This window comes from Lissotriton helveticus, chromosome 8 (genome assembly GCF_964261635.1).
Source record: "Lissotriton helveticus chromosome 8, aLisHel1.1, whole genome shotgun sequence".
Lineage (NCBI taxonomy): Eukaryota > Metazoa > Chordata > Amphibia > Caudata > Salamandridae > Lissotriton > Lissotriton helveticus.
Genome location: NC_136069.1, coordinates 251,196,054 through 251,214,745, shown reverse-complemented (window position 1 = coordinate 251,214,745; position 18,692 = coordinate 251,196,054). Strand labels below are relative to the sequence as shown.

Below are 18,692 nucleotides of genomic sequence, written 5' to 3'. Positions count from 1 at the left end.
GTAAATATTTTTGATAATAAGCAGGTCTATGTTTCAAGCATATTTAACAAATGTATAGTCATTTAACTGTTTACCATTGCAGACTTAATTGACAAATATATCTGATTTGGAATTAAACATAAAAAATATTTTAAGCTACTGCCCATAAAGCTATCATTTATATTTACAAGTAATGAATTTGATATCAAGGTTGACAAATGAAGGCAAAGGCAACTGAATGCGGTACATTAAAAATTTAACATGGTGCATGAGGTTTGTGATCAGTCATGTGTATGTTTTAGCAGCACACTGGACTGGCCTTCTGGCTGCATAAAAAGAGAGTAATGTAGTCACAGAGAACATATTTGACGCCATTTATACTTTGTATATACCTATATGTATGTTTTTCACATACCAATGTGTAATTGAGCTTTGGAAGTGCTCAAAGTGAGAGCATTTTTAGCAGACTTGTGTTAGTTCGTAATTACAGTTTTAGACCGCTTTTATACTGTAAATACAATGTGTTTGGAACTTTAGGTCAAAGCAGTCTGGTGGCCACACATATTGTTTCCAATGCATTAAATATACATAGAGTCAGCTTTGGGTGAGTCCTTTGCTCATGAATGAATGGCTTTGTTGTATATCTCAGTTGTCCTCTCTTCAATTGCTCTCCCCCCTAGTCATATGCTTGCCCCGCCAAGGAGCATTTTGGTGTCACAACATTCAGAGTGAATGAGTTTCGTCCCAATGCGTACCTTTCAGTCCCCCCTCTCTTGCTCCCTGTTGTTTTTGTCTCGCCCCGTGATTTTTTCATTTACATATTATTTTCCTTCTTCCTCGTGTGCTTTTTTCATACCACCTTCCATCCAAACAGCAAAAAGCATTATGAAAGCTCAGCTTTATAGAGCCAAGACCTACTGGCTTTCCCAATACTTGTAGGCAAACCAGAAGTTGGGTTAAGGAAGAGGGTGTCAGCACATTGTTAATTTCTTATGACTCTTCAGACACATTCAGAATTTACTGCTTTAATGTTTCTGAAAATTAGGCTTGAGATTTAAAAAAAATTCCCAGACTACAGCACAGCATCTAAATGTGCTGCACTGCATTGTATAAGAGAGAGAGCAGAACACAGGGCCACATCTACAGTCAGGTCTGCTGTTGGTATTATCCTTTGCACTGACACTTGAACAAGGTTGGCTTGGGTGATGCGCAGCCTTGCACCCTGCATAGGAAAGAGCTCCTCTTTTTATGGTTACTGTTGGACCCGGGGTTACCGGTCCACCTAGGGTAGCCTGGCTCAAGCGATAAGGCCTAAATCTGAGGCGACTTGTTGCACTTGCGACACACTCAATACAGTAGCACCGGGCACTTCCACTTAAAAATGATACTACACCGTATTTATAAAAAGTTAGAAAAGCTTTATCTTTCCGGCAGTTAGTTTAGCGGATGCACACAATTTATTAAATCAACATTTAGGCCTTACTCCTGATACACCTGCACTTGTAAACACATGTTGAAGCATAGGATCACATTTCATAAGCGATTCTTCTTTTTACTCATAGTAACATAAAGTAGATTAGATGTAAAAATAAATTCATTACATTACCCATCAGAAAGAAAATAAGTTCTAGTGGTAATTCTGCAGCACTGGTGCCTTGATAAAGGAATCAATCAGCTGAATGCCTAGTATGCTGTCTGCAGTCCAAAACAGTAAATCATTTATACATTGAATCCATTCTACATTCGTTTAAGATATTAGATCAGATTAGCAATCCATAAAGGTATAGAGTTGGTGGAGAAATTACCTACTTAATGAGGGCAGATCATGAATTAAATTATTAACATAGGGGGGGGCTTTTCCCTCTCAAAGAATCATGGCTTCACATTTATTTCAGCACATCAACATGCCCCACTCGATTGACTTGTCGAGTACCAGTTTCAGATTAGCCCAAGTCATGCTGGTGTGGTTCCTGAGTTCTTAGTTCTGACAGACAATAACTTCCCCCGGCTGTTTAGTTCTGTTAGTTTAGCTCCCCGGGCTCTTCTCACACTCTTCCTGTTTAGGCTGAAGGGGCCGATCACCTCACGGCCCAACAGGGGTCTTATGAGCACTGCCTGGCCTCCCACTAGCCCAATTCCCAGCTTACTTGTCGTCTAAAGTGGTAACAGAAGGTCCCGAGGACTGTGGCAGTCGGTTATACAGAGCTTCCACATCCGACGCCTTCTTCAGCTGGGAGGGCCCTTAGCGGCTGGCTCACGGAGGGGAATTCCCGCTGACTCCGATTGGCAGGCCATGCTCCTGGCGTCCCCTCCCTTCCGCTCTCCGAGGAAGAAAGGAACCTCCCCGGGGTCTGGCCTCCTGTACGTCCGTCTGACCTCACTGCGCTCTTTCCTGTCAGCGCTGGGCGGGACTTCGCTCAATCTCGCTCCCGACCTTCTCCTCATGGGAAATGCGGCACTTCTCTCTTCCGCGCCGATCCACCTCAGCGGGAGAGGAGCTCTAGCGGCTGGCAGCTCCCTCTCCACTTCTCTTTCTTGCACGCCAGTCCGGAAACCAGGGCATCACCAGTTCTGGCCCCCAGGCAGAACCATTCCCACTACAGGGGCTCCAAACAGGCCGGCAGCAGCAAGATCAGTTACGTGCTAGCCAAACCAGGGTCTGTGGCAGTATTAGGACCCGCACTGGAGGGCAAGTTCTAGGGAGTTCTGTCAGGGTAGTAAGGAGTCTGACAACCCAAGGGCTCCGGGAGGCAATTCAGCAGAGACGAGGGGCTGATGAAAGTGGACCCAGTCCCCTACAGGAGGGTGTAGCACTCACCTCCCTCCTGTCAGTTTGGATGCCCTCACACCCCAGAGCCAAACCAGGATTTCTCTCACGGGGGCAATAAAGGGAGGATGATGCGACTCGCCAAGCTGAGGACAGCAGGGCTAGGTCAACGCACAGGGGGTAGCGTCAGCAGTGAGGGGTAGCAGCCCCAGGGGACAGTCAGACCCTCCCACAGTGCACTAACCTCCCTGCCCAGCAGCCTAAACTCCTGACTGGACCCTCTCTCAGAACACACTAAAATGGCCGCCCAACATTCCACCTTTCATAACCTGGGCCCAGAGTGTCCAGAGTGGACCAGAAGGTTCTGGAACCCCTCATGTCCCTCTATGGCACCAAGCAATGAGGTAAAAACTTGACAGTTGGCAGGCCACCATTTTGGCAGGATCTCCTATTCTTCCACCATTTTAGAGAAGCACCTACGCTTCATGATAAATTAGTCATCATGGAGCGCCCAGAGACCTATGGACAACACCAAAAGAAATGTGGTGGACAAAAAGAATGAGAAGGCAGAAAAGGGGGTAAAAAAAAAAAATAAAAGATAGGAGGGACCACCCAAAGGGCTGACAGGTCTAACACACGTCCCCCCCAGCTGAAAGTGGGGACAGTTACCCAACCCCTTGGGAGTTCTCATCACTAAGGCGGAAATACCTCGAGAGACCGTCTGCGTTGGCGTGGTCCACTCCAGGCCGATGTTCCACCCGAAATCCATTCCCTGTAGGGAGATGGACCATCTCAACAGTTTGGATTCTCGCCCTTCAATTGCATCAGCCAACGAAGGGGCCGGTGGTCAGTCTGTACAAGGAAGTGCGAGCCAAACAGGTATGGCCGCAGCTTCTTCAGAGCCCATACCACCGCAAAGGCTTCCCGGTCAATCGCACTCCACTTCTGTTCCCGGGAAGCAGTCTCCTTGACAGGAAGACAACAGGTTGGTCCAGGCCCTCCTCATTGAGTTGCGATAACACTGCCCCAATGCCATGCTCTGATGCATCCGTTTGGACAATAAACTCCTCGGAAAAATCATGGTCCTTTAAAACAGGTGCTGCACACATTGCTTGTTTCATGGTGTCAAAAGCTCGCTGACACGCCTCAGTTCAGACTACCCGTCGAGGTTGTTTCTTAGATGTGAGCTCCGTTAGGGGTGCCACAATGGTGCCATACCCCTTTACAAAGCGACGCTCGTATCCTGTGAGGCCCAGGAAAGCTCGGACCTCCATCTGAGTCTTGGGGGGTTCCCAGGCCATGATAGTCTCAATCTTAGCCTGGAGGGGCTGCACCTTCCCCCTGCCCACCAAGTGGCCTAGGTACACCACCGACCCCTGCCGGATCTGGCATTTGCTGGCCTTGATTGTCAAGCCAGCCAGTTTCAGGGCTTGGAGAACAGCCTGTAAGTGACACAAGTGGTCCTCCCAGCTGCTGCTGAAGACGGCAATGTCATCTAGATAAGCAGCAGAGAAGGCCTACATCCCGGAGAGGACCAGGTTCACCAGCCACTGAAACGTAGCAGGGGCGTTCTTGTGCCCGAAGGGCATTACACAGAACTGGTAGTGGCCCTCAGGCGTGGAGAAGGCTGACTTTTCCCTTGCTCCATCTGTAAGGGAGATCTGCCAGTACCCTGATGTGAGGTCAAAAGTACTTAGATATTGGGCAGCTCCCAGCGGGTCAATGACCTCATCCGCCCAAGGGATTGGATGAGCATCAGTCTTTGTCACTGAATTCAGTCCCCTGTAATCCACACAGAACCTGAGTTCAGGAGTGGTGCCCGGTGGGGCAGCTTTTGGTACCAGAACCACCGAACTGGACCAGGGGCTACTTTAAGGTTCAATCACTCCTAGCTCCAGCATCTTAGTGACTTCATTATGAATGTTGGCCTTCACCTTATCTGACAGCCGGTAGGTCTTGGACTTTACAGGTGGGCTGTCCCCTGTGTCCACATCATGGGTACACAGGTGGGTCCTTCCCGGGATAAGGGAGAACAGCGAGCAATACTGCTCCAAGACTTGACGACAATCCCTCTGCTGTTCAGGAGTTAGGGATGGTGAGAGGTTCACCCCCTTCACCGACCCATCCTTCTCTTGGGACGAAAATAGATCAGGGAGAGGCTCACTTTCCTCTTCCTCTGTTCCATCAGTCCCCATCATCAAGATGACCTCGGGCCTCTCATGGTGGGGTTTGAGGCGGTTGACATGGAGCACCCGATGGGGCTGCCTGGGGGTCTTAAGGTCCACTAAGTAAGTGACCTTGCCCTTCTTCTCAATCACCTCAAAGGGGCCTGTCCAGCGATCCTAGAGGGCACTAAGCTCTCCAGGCTCCATCACCCACACTTTCTGGCCAGGCTCCAACTCCACAGGGTGAGCATTGTGGTCATACCACTCTTTCATAACTGCCTGGCTGGCTTCCAAGTTGTCAGAAGCTTGCTTCCACAACTTAGCCATTTGGCTCCGGAAGGCCAGCATGTAGCTCACCACATCCTGGGGAAGCTTCTTGGGAGTCTTTTCACATCCATCTTTCACCAGGCTGAGAGGTCCTCTGACAGGGTGCCCCTACAGATGTTCGAAGGGGCTGAAGCCCACTCCTTTCTGTGGCACTTCCCTGTATCAGAACAACAGACAGGGTAAGAGGATGTCCCATTTCCTCCGCAGGCTCTCAGGCAGACTTCTGATCATGCCCTTCAAGGTTTTATTGAACCTTTCCACCAGACCATTGGTCTGGGGGTGGTACGGGGTGGAGAACCGGTAGGTAACCCCACATTCCTTCCACATAGCCCGCATGTATGCTGACAGGAAGTTGGTCCCCCTATCAGACACAACTTCCTTGGGGAAACCCACTCGGGTAAAAATCCCCATCAGGGCCCGAGCCACTGCAGGTGCAGTAACGGTCCTCAAAGGAATTGCCTCTGGGTACCGAGTGGCGTGATCCACCAGAACCAGGATAAACCTGTGACCAGCGGAAGTGGGTGGACCCAATGGCCCAACAATGTCGATACCCACCCTCTCAAAGGGGGTGCTAACGACAGGTAGTGGTTCCAGGGGAGCTTTCAGCTTAACCCCTGTCTTCCCACTGGCTTGGCAAGACACACACGTCCTACAGTAAGTGTCAGACGCCACCCTCATTTGAGGCCAGTAGAAATGGGGGACAAGCCGGGCAAATGTCTTGTCCTGACCCAGTTGTCCTGCCAAGGGTATTTGGTGAGCCAATTCTAAGAGGAAGGCTCGGTAACGTTGGGGGACTACCAAGGCCCATGACGAACCGTGCACTGGAGCCTTGGGTTCACTGTAGAGAAGACCATTCTCCCAGTAAATGTGGAAGTTCCCTGCAATGTTACCCGCTGCCTGGGCTTCGGCCTGTCGCCTCAGTCCCTCAAGGGTAGGGCACTCCTTCTGCCCCTGGCAAAACTCCTCCCTGGTAGGCCCTCCTTCCAGTTGCCATTCGGCAGGGAAAGGTAGGTCCTCCAAGGAGACAACATCCCCCTCCGTGGACTGCGGGTCCACCACCACCGGTGTCCCATCCATCTCAAGGGATGTGGATGCCGAGGCAGGTTTCTCCTGTCCCCGGATCTTCCCCTTTTTGGCAGCTGGCTGTGCCTTTGTTCCAGGCTTCAGCCCTGGCGAACTTCCCTCCGGGCAGTCGCGGACCGTGTGCTTGCACAGGCCCAATCAGGTGTACCCAGCATCTCTGAATGAGTCCGGAATTCCACCTCCTTCCAGGCATTGTGCTCCAAGTCATTCCCCAACAGGCAATCGACTGGCACGGCAGGGCTCACCGCAACTCGAAGGAGACCTGCGACCCCTCCCACTCAAAAGGAACTTCAGCCACAGAGTAGTGACCTAGTCTGCCGTCAGCCATCGCGGCGGAGTGGAGTACGTATGGGATCACCTGCTCTGGGGACACCAGATGACTCCTTACCATAGTCATACTGGCACCTGTGTCCCTCAGAGCTTCCCCTCTTTGGCCATTGATGGTGACCCACTGGCCATACTTGGCGGCATTTGGGGGCACCCGGATCTTGGGAACCATCTCTCTGTCTCCCAGGGACACTAAGGTTACTCCCGCCCACTCCCCTCCCTTATCCAAGGGCAACTCCTCCCCGAGCACTACACTAGCCACTCCCGGGGTTTTTCCTCCAGTGGGAGGGGGTGGTGTCTTTGGGCATTTGACATCTCCTTTATAATGCCCAACCCCACCACATTCATAACAGCGGACAACCCTTGGCTGCTGACTATGGTCAGGATGAGGGGGTCTTTGTGGGTTGGCTCTAGGAGTGAAACCTGATCCCCTTCCTTGGGAACTGTTTTGGGGGCCTTTGGAGAACTCCCTCTTTTTGTCTCCCCCCTCTTTCTTCTGGGGAGCGCCCTGACCAGTCCTTTGGGAATCTCCTCCAGTCCCCTTTGAGGGCACCCGGGTACTGGCCCAGATGTCCGCCTCCTCCGCAAGCTTCCTAGGACTAGTCAGCTTGCTGTCCACCAGGTGTTGACGCAGCTCTGGAAAACATTTCTCGAGTAGGTGCTCCTTCAATATCAAGTCATATAACCCCTCGTAGTCAGTCACCTCACTGCCTTGCACCCAACCCTCTAGGGCCTTCTTGGCATAGTCTAGGAAATCCACCCTGTCTGTATTTCTCAGGGGTCAGTCCAAACTTTCTGATCAGGGCCACTTTCATGGTGGGGTCATTAGTCTGTTACTCCTGCTCTAAGGCTAGAAGGGCATCCCTCCCTACCGGAGGCATATATTTGTAGAGGCCACCCCCCCAGTGACTCTCTGAAATCCCATGGGCTCTTAATGATAATTAGGCAGCCAACCATTTGGCAATGTTGTCTCCCACACTAAAACTGGCGACTACATCCTTGGGCAAGTAGGGTCTGGGTTCCCTGGTAACCTCCTTAGGTACGCTGCCACCAATAGGATTACTGGAGGTCCCTACCTGTAGGGCTTTGAGGTCTAACTCCTTTAAGCTAAGCTCATGAGCGAGCCTCGTCTCCTCCCTCTCCTTTTCCAACCTAGCTAACTCTCATTTTAATTGTCTTTCCTCCCTTCTGTCAGCTAACTCCGCTGCAGTCAGGCTCCTTCCAGATACACAACTGCCCGCCCTCGAAGGTGTCCTAGGACCGGGTAACAGATTATCCCCTTCGGTTTGGTACAGCATTTCTGCTTCAATGACAGTTTCATGATCCTCCTCTTCCTCCTCCTTTTTCCCATCTGGGTGAGCTGCCACCCATGCTCTCAAGCTGGTTTGAAGTTCCACCTTCTTCGCCCCACGCTTAAAGAACACCCCCTTTTCCTGGCAAAATTCCTTGAGCTGGGCCGCTGTGTAGGTCTCCAACTCATCCAATTCAAACTACATTTTACCAAACGGGGCCTCAGACAGTTACTTTGGAGTATTCAAGAAAGAGGCGTTAAATAAGGGCTACCTCAACCCACCACCAGAAAGGAATTTAGAAAAAACAAAACGTCCAATTAGGGAGATCACTAGGAGAAAACTCCAGGTGTAGGTACGTGGTGCACACTAAGCCACTGCCAAGTGGACACAAGTACAAGCCCTGTAAATCATTTATACATTGAATCCATTCTACATTCGTTTAAGATATTAGATCAGATTAGCAATCCATACAGGTATAGAGTTGGTGGAGATATTACCTACTTAATGAGGGTAGATCATGAATTAAATTAATAACATGGGGGGGGGGGCTTTTCCCTCTTAAAGAATCATGGCTTCACATTTATTTCAGCACATCAACATGCCCCACTCAATTGACTTGTCGAGTACCAGTTTCAGATTAGCCCAAGTCATGCTGTTGTGGTTCCTGAGTTCTTAGTTCTGACAGACAATAACTTCCCCCGGCTGTTTAGTTCTGTTAGTTTAGCTCCCCGGGCTCTTCTCACACTCTTCCTGTTTAGGCTAAAGGGGCCGATCCCCTCACGGCCCAACAGGGGTCTTAGGAGCACTGCCTGGCCTCCCACTAGCCCAATTCCCAGCTGTCGTCTAAAGCGGTAACAGAAGGTCCCGAGGACTGTGGCAGTCGGTGATACAGAGCTTCCACATCCGACGCCTTCTTCAGCTGGGAGGGCCCTTAGTGGCTGGCTCACGGAGGGGAATTCCCACTGACTCCGATTGGCAGGCCCTGCTCCTGGCGTCCCCTCCCTTCCGCTCTCCGAGGAGGAAGGAACCTCCCCGGGGTCTGGCCTCCTGTACGTCCGTCCCACCTCCCTGCGCTCTTTCCTGTCAGCGCTGGGCGGGACTTCGCTCAATCTCGCTCCTGACCTTCTCCTTACGGGAAATGCGGCACTTCTCTCTCTCGCGCCGATCCACCTCAGCGGGAGAGGAGCTCTAGCGGCTGGCAGCTCCCTCTCCACTTCTCTCTCTTGCACGCCAGTCTGGAAACCAGGGCATCACCAGTTCCGGCCCCCAGGCAGAACCATTCCCACTACAGGGGCTCCAAACAGGCCGGCAGCAGCAAGATCAGGTAAGTGCTAGCCAAACCAGGGTCTGTGCAGTCTTAGGACCCGCACTGGAGGGCAAGTTCTAGGGAGTTCTGTCAGGGTAGTAAGGAGTCTGACAACCCAAGGGCTCAGGGAGGCAATTCAGCAGAGAAGAGGGACTGATGAAAGTGGACCCAGTCCCCTACAGGAGGGTGTAGCACTCACCTCCCTCCTGTCAGTTTGGATGCCCTCACACCCCAGAACCAAACCAGGATTTCTCTCACAGGGCAATAAAGGGAGGATGATGCGACTCCCCAAGCTGAGGACAGCAGGGCTAGGTCAACGCACAGGGGGTAGCGTCAGCAGTGAGGGGGTAGCAGCCCCAGGGGACAGTCAGACCCTCCCACAGTGCACTAACCTCCCTGCCCTGCAGCCTAAACTCCTGACTGGACCCTCTCTCAGGACACACTAAAATGGCCGCCCAACATTCCACCTTTTATAACCTGGGCCCAGAGTGTCCAAAGTGGACCAGAAGGTTCCGGAACCCCTCATATCCCTCTATGGCACCAAGCAATGAGGTAAAAACTTGACAGTTGGCAGGCCACCATTTTGGCAGGATCTCCTATTCTTCCACCATTTTAGAGAAGCACCTACGCTTCATGATAAATTAGTCATCATGGAGCGCCCAGAGACCTATGGACAACACCAAAAGAAATGTGGTGGACAAAAAGAAAAAGAATGAGAAGGCAGAAAAGGGGGTAAAAAAAAAAATAGGAGGGACCACCCAAAGGGCTGACAGGTCTAACAGTTACCCCCTACATTTTTCTGGAATTTGATGCATTGTGACTAAGTGTGCAATGGATCCTTGCTAATCAGGTTCCCAGTGCCAGTCTTCTTTCTTGAGACTGTACCTTTATTTCCACAATTGGCATACCTCTGGCACAGATATAAGCCCCTTCTGAAAGGTACCAGTGTTGCCAATAGCTTGAGAACAGAGAGGGTCTCTAAGTGCATGTATGTATATTGTATTGTAATTGCATTTATTAAGCACTTACTACCCCTGACAAGGCGTCAAAGTGTTTTTTTTGTGCCACCTTCAGTGACCCCTCACCAAACACATACCCACTGCCATTGTAGACTGTGCGTCTTGGTGCAGCTAAAACTAAAGAGTCGACATGGCACACATCCCTGTGTGCCATGCCTAGAAAACACTGCCTGTGGCATAGGTAAGTCACCCTTCTAGCAGAGGGGCGCTAGGTGGCGCACTAGCGGATGGAAGCCTTCCTGTGAGGCTCCCGCAGTCCGGCGACATTGATCCGTTCTAATATCCTCAATGGGCGCTTATAAGTGCTGTAGCTGCAGGCAGAGCTACAACAGGGTGCCCGGATACTGAGAGCTGACTTTGAGTGCAATCGGAGCACAACTGTGTTGCTGGGACGCTCCGGAAGATTCAGCGGACTGCATGCACGGAAGTCGCAGTGAGCAGGTCCGGCCGCAGTAGCCAGGCAAGCCCGGGGTGGTACGTGCGGCCTAGGCCCCGAGATCGGGCGCCCTGCGAGGCGCGCCATTGCTCTTTAAAATTGTGAAACGGCCCCCTCCTCTTTGCGGACTGTGCACCAATCGGCTGGCCCGGCTGCGGGTGTCCGAGTGAGCCGTTGCGGATCGGGGCTTCTGGAGGACCGTGTGATGTGGACGCTGGGCCTGGGACTGTACTTGCCCGACTGGATTACCGGAGACGGATGTCTCTCATGGCCCCCGGGAGTGCGGTCCGCGACCTGCTGGGTTCCCGCGCGAGGGGTGAGTGAACCACTGGAACGCCTGAGGGGGCTTGAAAGGAGCCTCCGATAGTGAAGTGGCGGCGCACCATCGGGGGATTGTGTGTGTTGGTGCAATTCACCCAAGACTGTTTTGGAGTGCATCGGTCTCCTCTCAGGGTTCCCTACCGGTGACACAGAGTGACTGCCTGTAATATTTGGCGGGTGCGCCTGGAGTTATGTGGAGGAGCCCCTTTTTTTTTTTTTTTTGCGGCACTGCCTGGAGATATAGCAAAAGCGAAGAGCCGCATTCTGTGAGGGACACACGGCGGAGAGTATTGGACTAGAAGTGTTGAGCTGCGATCTACTCCATACTACTGAGGGCAGAGGATTGTGGATCTGGCCTGCTAAATCTGAGGACTCGGAGAGGGCGCTGACGCCGTTTTGGTGCTGGAGGCGATAGGATACACCCGGGCCCATTTCTTCACCCAAAATACAGTATAGTCCTTTGCTTGTTGCATATCGCGCACAGAGGACTGCGCTGCAGCTGCGGCTCCGGGACACGTGGGACAGAGGCTCGGGGGCCGAGGGACGCACTCTGCCACTGATACATCTCACTGCTAGTGGGTCTTATCGCCCCCTGAATCTCTCTGTGCATTATACCAACTTCGGACTGCTGACTGCGGCCTTGCTGGGCGATCGGATATACGGTGGGGTGAGCTGCACTGCCACGACGTGAGGATGGGACGGCCGGACACGAGACAGCCGAAGCTCACCTTTGACTCTACCAAGAAGACGAACCAAAATGAAGGGGCCCGAAACAACCCGGCTGGAACGAGTGAAGCAGCGGGTGCATCATCGGATGCGGCAACGAATCTGCAAGAAGTGTTACGCGAGATGCGTCAAGGATTTACGACAATCGCTGACAAAGTCGATAGAATATCCTCACGCATGGATGCAGTGGTTCATAAATTGGACGCCCACGAAGACCGACTGAAGGAAGCGGAACAACGGATTTCGGATTCGGAAGATACTACTACGAGACACACCGCGCAGCTCTCCAGAATGGACAACCTGCTGCGGATTATCGCGTCCAAGAGGGAGGATTTGGCAGCGAGGAGTAGACGTAATAACGTTCGTATAGTAGGTATTCCGGAGATGACGAATGTGGGCAAAATGGAGGAATACGTCGAGAAGATGCTGATGACAGCGATTGGCACAGAAGTTTTTTCTCCGCACTTTATAGTGGAGAGAGCGCATCGCTCCTTAGCCCCGAAACCGAAACCAGGGGCACCTCCTAGACCAATCATCGCTCGGCTATTGAATTATAGGGACAGAGATGCGGCATTGCGTGCGGCTCGCAATACGAAGACACTGACGTATGAAGGCAATTCTTTCACTATGTACCCGGACTTTACGCCGATGGTACAGGAGGAGCGGAGGAAATTTCTGTCTGTAAAGGCCAAACTGCATGCGTTGCAACTGGACTACGCATTGCTCTACCCAGCTCGGTTACCGGTCACGTACCAGGGATGGCAAAAATTCTTTTCAAATCCTCAACAAGTGGAAGATTTCCTCAAACACTATAAACGTGCTAACAGGAATGCTGAAGTGGCGGAGGAGGAACCGGATCCGCTGCATGACGAGAGGGAGAATGGTGAACAGTGAGTGGGTGAACGTTTTCCACATGTAGTAGCTGGGGCCCACAGCGATTGTGTGAGGGACAGGAAGTGTGAGGAGGGGGATGCTTGCTGGAAATGATGATGTACTGAAGCAAACCTATTTCCATGTCCCCCACGTGCATGGTTACTGGGTTGCACGGGTAGCTTTATGGACCCCACAGTATGTGTTGCTTTCCCATTACGTGATATATTGACTATTGATAATGTTGCTTGCTGATATGGCACCAGAGTTGCCTAAAGTTATAGCGCTGGAAACCCCTCAGGGACACTGGGTCGACCTGCAAGTCATATTGTGGGTTTGACTAAAGTGAGAGGGATACGTGTTGCCACCTAGAAATGGTCCCCAAAGGGAAATACCCTCAAGTTTTCTTGTTGAGCGGGGAATGCACTGGCCCTAGTTCTCGGGGCAACTGTGGGAGGGGAGGGGAGGGCATATGGCTGGCAGGTTGGGGTTTGCTTCAGTGGGAGGGGGGAGGATTTGCAGTACTAGGGGAGGGGTATGCAGTTGGGAGTTTCTGGGGGGGCAAGGGAGGGGTGGGACAGTTACAGGTTTTTTTTCCACAGAGGAGGGTGGTAAGGGAAGTTCATTGGACTATTTATTTGCGTAATTATGTATGTACACTGCTGATGTTGCTATGGCTAATGTTGATCAGAATGCAGGTTCATATAGACAATGACATACTTTGCACTGTATGGCTATTTAGGAGAGAGGGGTTTGTTCAGAGATGGCAGTTACAGAACGAGTAAAGAAAATTTCGGTCTTGTCCTGGAACGTGAGGGGATTGAATGACGCCAGAAAGGGAAGGAGGGTGGTGGCCTATCTGGAGCAGCATCATGTGCACATTGCATTATTACAAGAAACGCATCTAAGCCCGCGCACTACTTACACTTTTGCTAGCAAATGGGCAGCGGTCAGAAGTTTTTCTTCATACTCCACATATGCCAGGGGCACTGCAATACTGGTTAAGAAGAATGTGCCTTTTGTAAAAATTGGTGAACATACGGCTACGGAGGGGAGATTTGTGGTATTGTGGGGCAGGCTAGGTACTGATACGGTCTCAATAGTAAATTGTTATGGTCCAAACGTCGATTCACCTGAATTCTTCACGAGGTTGTGGGGCAAAATATTAGACACTGGTTCAATGCATATTATATGGGGGGGTGACTTTAATGTTGCGATGGCCCCAGGGTTAGACAGGTCTGATGGAAGCCATCAATATAACAGACGTGCCAGGGATGCTTTAGCTGGGATAATGAGTGAGGGGGGACTTATTGATAGTTGGAGGTTTGTTCATGCTGGGCTTCGAGAAGGTACTCACTTTACCACACATGCCAACACATGGGCAAGGTTAGATTACGGTCTACTGTCTAGGGGATTGGGGGTAGATTTGGGCGGAGTGACTCACTTACCAAGGTCTTACTCGGACCATTGTCCGGTACTGGTACAGATATCAATCCCGGGATTTGATAGGGCAACACCAACGTGGCGTATGCAACCCACGGCGCTTCTGGATGCACAGTTTAAAATGGAGTTGGGTGAGGACATTTCAGACATTTTTCCCAGCAACCGTGGCTCTGTGGATAGTGTAGAAAACATTTGGGAGGCGTTTAAGGTGACGGTAAGAGGCTATTACATTTCAAGAGTTTTGGGGTGCTGAGGGACATTCGAGGAACCCTTGAAAGATTAGAGAAAGAATTGAAGGAGTTGGAATCTAGGATGACGTGGGAACCGATGGGCCCCGTACATGATGAATTTAGAGACAAGCTCACGCAGTATGAGGAAGAAGCAGATAGGGAGGCTAGGTTTAGAGGCAAACATTGGAGGGCGCGGCGATACTGTGAGGGAGAAAGGCCGGGTCGTGCGCTGGCAGAAATCACTAGACAAACGCGAGCTATCACACACGTACTGGAGATACGTACGCCGGAGGGTGTAAGGTGCCGGGACACGAAGAGTATTCTAGACATCTTCACAGCTAATTATGAAGAGTTATACACAACGAAACAGGAAGGGGAGGTTCAATTTGAAAGCTTCCTAGATGATGTAGCGCTATGTTGGCTGAGCGACACACACAGGCAGTTTCTTGGTGCTCCACTTGAGCTTGATGAAATTCGCGACGCAATTATGTCCCTTAATAATGGCAAGGCGACTGGATCGGACGGGCTGCCGGCGGAATTTTATAAATGTTACATTGATATAATGGCCCCGGTCTTAAAAGAGGTCTTTGAGGAATCCTTGGAAGTAGGTAGGCTGCCAAGATCGATGAGGGAAGTGGTAATCACGTCTCTGTTGAAGCCCAATAAAGAGCCCGCTGACTGCGACTCGTATAGACCTCTTTCTTTAATAAACTGTGACGCCAAGATACTGGCGAAGATGCTAGCAACCAGGCTCTCCTTGCTTATGACTAGGATAGTTCTTCCGGACCAGGCTGGCTTTGTCCCGGGCAGATCCACGGCTAGTAACATGCGTACACTTTTTTCACTAATACAAACAATAGCACCAGAACTCCCTGTAGCTGCTATATTCCTTGACGTGACAAAAGCATTTGATTCAGTTGAGTGGAGTTACCTTTTTGCCGTACTCAATAGGATGGGGTTCCCTAAAATATTTGTCGCATGGATCAAATTACTCTATATGGACGCAACGGCAAGAGTGCTCATTAATGGGGAACTTTCGGGCTCAATCTCCCTCACCAGAGGCACCAGACAGGGGTGCCCGTTGTCCCCGCTGCTGTTTGCGATTGCTATTGAGCCCTTAGCATGTCGTATCCGCCAGCTGCATCAACACAGCGCTTTTAAATGCTTCCAACGACAAAAAGATGTGTCGCTTTATGCGGACGATTTAACACTATATGTGGTAGATCCGCAGAATAACCTCAACCCATTACTCAGGGAATTTTTGGTCTTTGGTCGGCTGTCTGGCATACATATAAACTGGAGAAAGTCACAGTTTTTCCACCTGACTCCTGCAGTGACACGGTTTGCATTGGATTATCCACTGGAGTGGTGTGACTCTGATCTACGCTATTTAGGGATTCAAATATCGACTGTAAAAGAGGAGACGGTACGACTTAATTATGGCACCGCCATAACCAAACTGACAGAGGATGTTACACGATGGGTGTCTTTACCTTTCACCATGGCTGGCAGAGCCTCACTAATTAAAATGGTGGTCCTACCTCGTTTTTTATACTTGTTTCAGAATATTCCGTATTATCCAGGTACATTCTTTTTTAAAACATTACATACTGAACTATTGAGACTGTAATGGGCTGGCAAGCAGCCAAGATTGGCATGGTCGATCATCACCCAGCCTTATGTTAGCGGAGGATTTGATGTCCCCGATTTTCTGGTCTATTACCTGAGCGCTCAGGCGCAATTTGCCTACCATTGGTTTAAACCCACACCATTCCTGCCGCAGCTGGCTGTGGAGGAATGGATTGCTCGACCTCTCCCATTGAGGGGCATTATACATGGTCCAGTCAGTGTCATTGAAACACCGGCTACTACGGTGACGGGTACGGTTGATGCGTGGCAACGAATATTACACCAGCTGCCGGTTAACTTTCTATATGCCCCGGCTATGCCACTGGTTTATCATCCAGGTCTGTCGTTATTGCAGGAGAGGGGATTTCACGTGATGTGTACCAAGTTCAAGATTTTCACCTGGGGTAATTTGTTTGAGAGTGGGCAGTTCAAAACACGTGAACAACTGCTCCAAGGCCACCAGCCCACCCCGCTTGACATATTCTACAATGTCCGGCTACGGCAGGGCCTGAGGACTGTTATACCGCATTTCCCAAAGGAACCTGACACGGTACTTCCGTTGCAAATTCTGCTTACATCTGTGGATGGGAGGCACCTGGTGTCTCAGTTATACCGTAGCATCCGGGGGCAGTGTGAGAGGGGAGAATGTAGAGCGCTTAGGCACTGGAGTACTGATATTGGCAGAGAGATCACTGAGGCACAATGGACATATTGCTGTGAGCTCACTTCCAAGATATCGGCCAGCTGCAGATTACGGATTATCCATTATAAGTTTTTGCAGAGAATGTATTACACGCCCAAAAAAAAGATGAGATTCAACCTCTCGGATAACGACAGATGTGAGAGGTGCAACTCGGAGGGCGCAGGCTTCCTACACCTGGCATGGACATGTCCAGGGGTGTTTGCCTACTGGACTCAGGTTCACACAGCACTGCAGGCGATGGTGGGTGATACGATTGATAGGGATCCCCTTACAATGCTACTGGGATATACTATGCAGATACCCAAATCATATAGGAAGTTTGTAAACATTGCGCTGTTACTAGCAAAGCGGAGGGTGGCATGTAGATGGGGACGGGGTCGAGCCCCGAAGTTTAAGGTCTGGCTGACTGATTTATTATACTGTCAGGAACAGAACACGGTATATGCAGATACACAACCATTGAGCAGCAGGGCTAGGGACATATGGGGTCCACTGAGGGAGTACCTGTTAGCCACTACAAACTCATCCGATGATGGGTGTCAGGGTGAAATGGATACGACATTGGACATGGGAGTGGAGGGATTAAGAATTCTGGATCTGACGAATATCTTGTAGACACTTATGGGGGCGGGACTTGTGCATTGGTATGGCCCGGTCAGGAGGGTCCCTGCGTGCAACGCAGGAGCTGTATCGGACAATTTGAAGTGAGGAACTGAGATTTTTTTGTGCTTGCACATCCTCAGGAGCTGTCGTCCACGTTGATGTTTTGCTGCTCTGGCGGATTGGACTGAGGTCTGAATTGTTCCAGGAACTTGCTATTTCTGTGAACCTGATCTGTATGTCATTACAATTATATGAATAATAGGATAGCAACAACAGTGTATTTCTGATTGGCATGTCCATGGTGGGAAAACTATGTCCCTAATTTATGTTCATTGTTACTATGGTTTACATAAAACAAACACAACAAAAACATTTCATGGACCTTGAATCTACATATACCACGCTACAGTGTATGGACACCCAAATATTGCATTTTGCCGCCGGGCCTCCGGGTTGTCGGCTCCCTGGCTGTGTATATATATGAGAGCTGATAACGTGATTCAATGTACGCAGCCGGCCCGAGTGGTTGTAGGCATTCTGCTGTGGAAATTTATTTTGGAACAATAAAGGTCTTTTGAAATAAAAAATAACAAAAAAATTAAAAAACGTCAACCTTCTAGCAGGCCTTGCAGCCCCAAGGCACTATACTGCAGGTGAGGGAATAGCTGCATGAGCAATATGCCCCTATAGTGTCTAAGTACATTCACAGACATTGTAAGTGCAATGAAGCCATATTGAGTGGCCTATGAGTTTGACATAACAAACTCCACAGCCCCATGATGGCTTTACTAAATGCTAGGAAGTTTGGTATCAAACTTCTCAGCATAATAAACCCAGACTGATGCCAGTGTTGGATTTATTGTAAAATTCACCCAGAGGGCACCTCAGAGGTGCCCCCTAAAAACCTATTCAACCACTAGTATGTAGCGGACTGGTCTGCACCAGCCTGATACTCTCAGACATGATTCTGACCTCCTGAAGTAGGAACCTTGTGCTCTCATGGGTTGGAAACAAAGCCGGCTCTGGGTGGAGGGGCATGCCACCTACCCCCAAGCAGGAACAAGGAACAGCATACAGGGTGGTGAGCCTCAAATACTTCCTGCCCTTTGTTATGCTAGCCAGGGCCTCTACAGCTAGTGGAGATGCCCGCCCCCTACCATGCCCCACTATTGGTGGCATGGTTGGTGGGAAAATTAGTGAGCAGGAGAGCGTGTTCCCTCAGCCAGGATCACCCCTAAGGTGTACCACGCTGAAGTGAATCCCTCCTTAGAGAATCCTCCATGTTGGATGGAAGGATTATAGCCAATATGATTAGGGTATGCCCCCTCCCCAAAGGGAAGGGGACATACAAAGGGTGTAGTCACCCTAAAGGGATGTAACCCATTGGCTACTACCTGTCAGTACCTGTAACGTCCCTAAATTGAGTATTTAGGGGCACCCGTGAACCTTTATCCTTAGATTCCTGG

At 50.4% G+C, this 18,692-nt stretch overlaps 1 protein-coding gene across 2 annotated transcripts in view; it reads right to left on the bottom strand.

Moving 5' to 3' along the window:
• CEP126 (centrosomal protein 126) overlaps positions 1-18,692 on the bottom strand; it is a 430,075-nt gene that overhangs the window by 171,822 nt on the left and 239,561 nt on the right. The window lies entirely within an intron of this gene.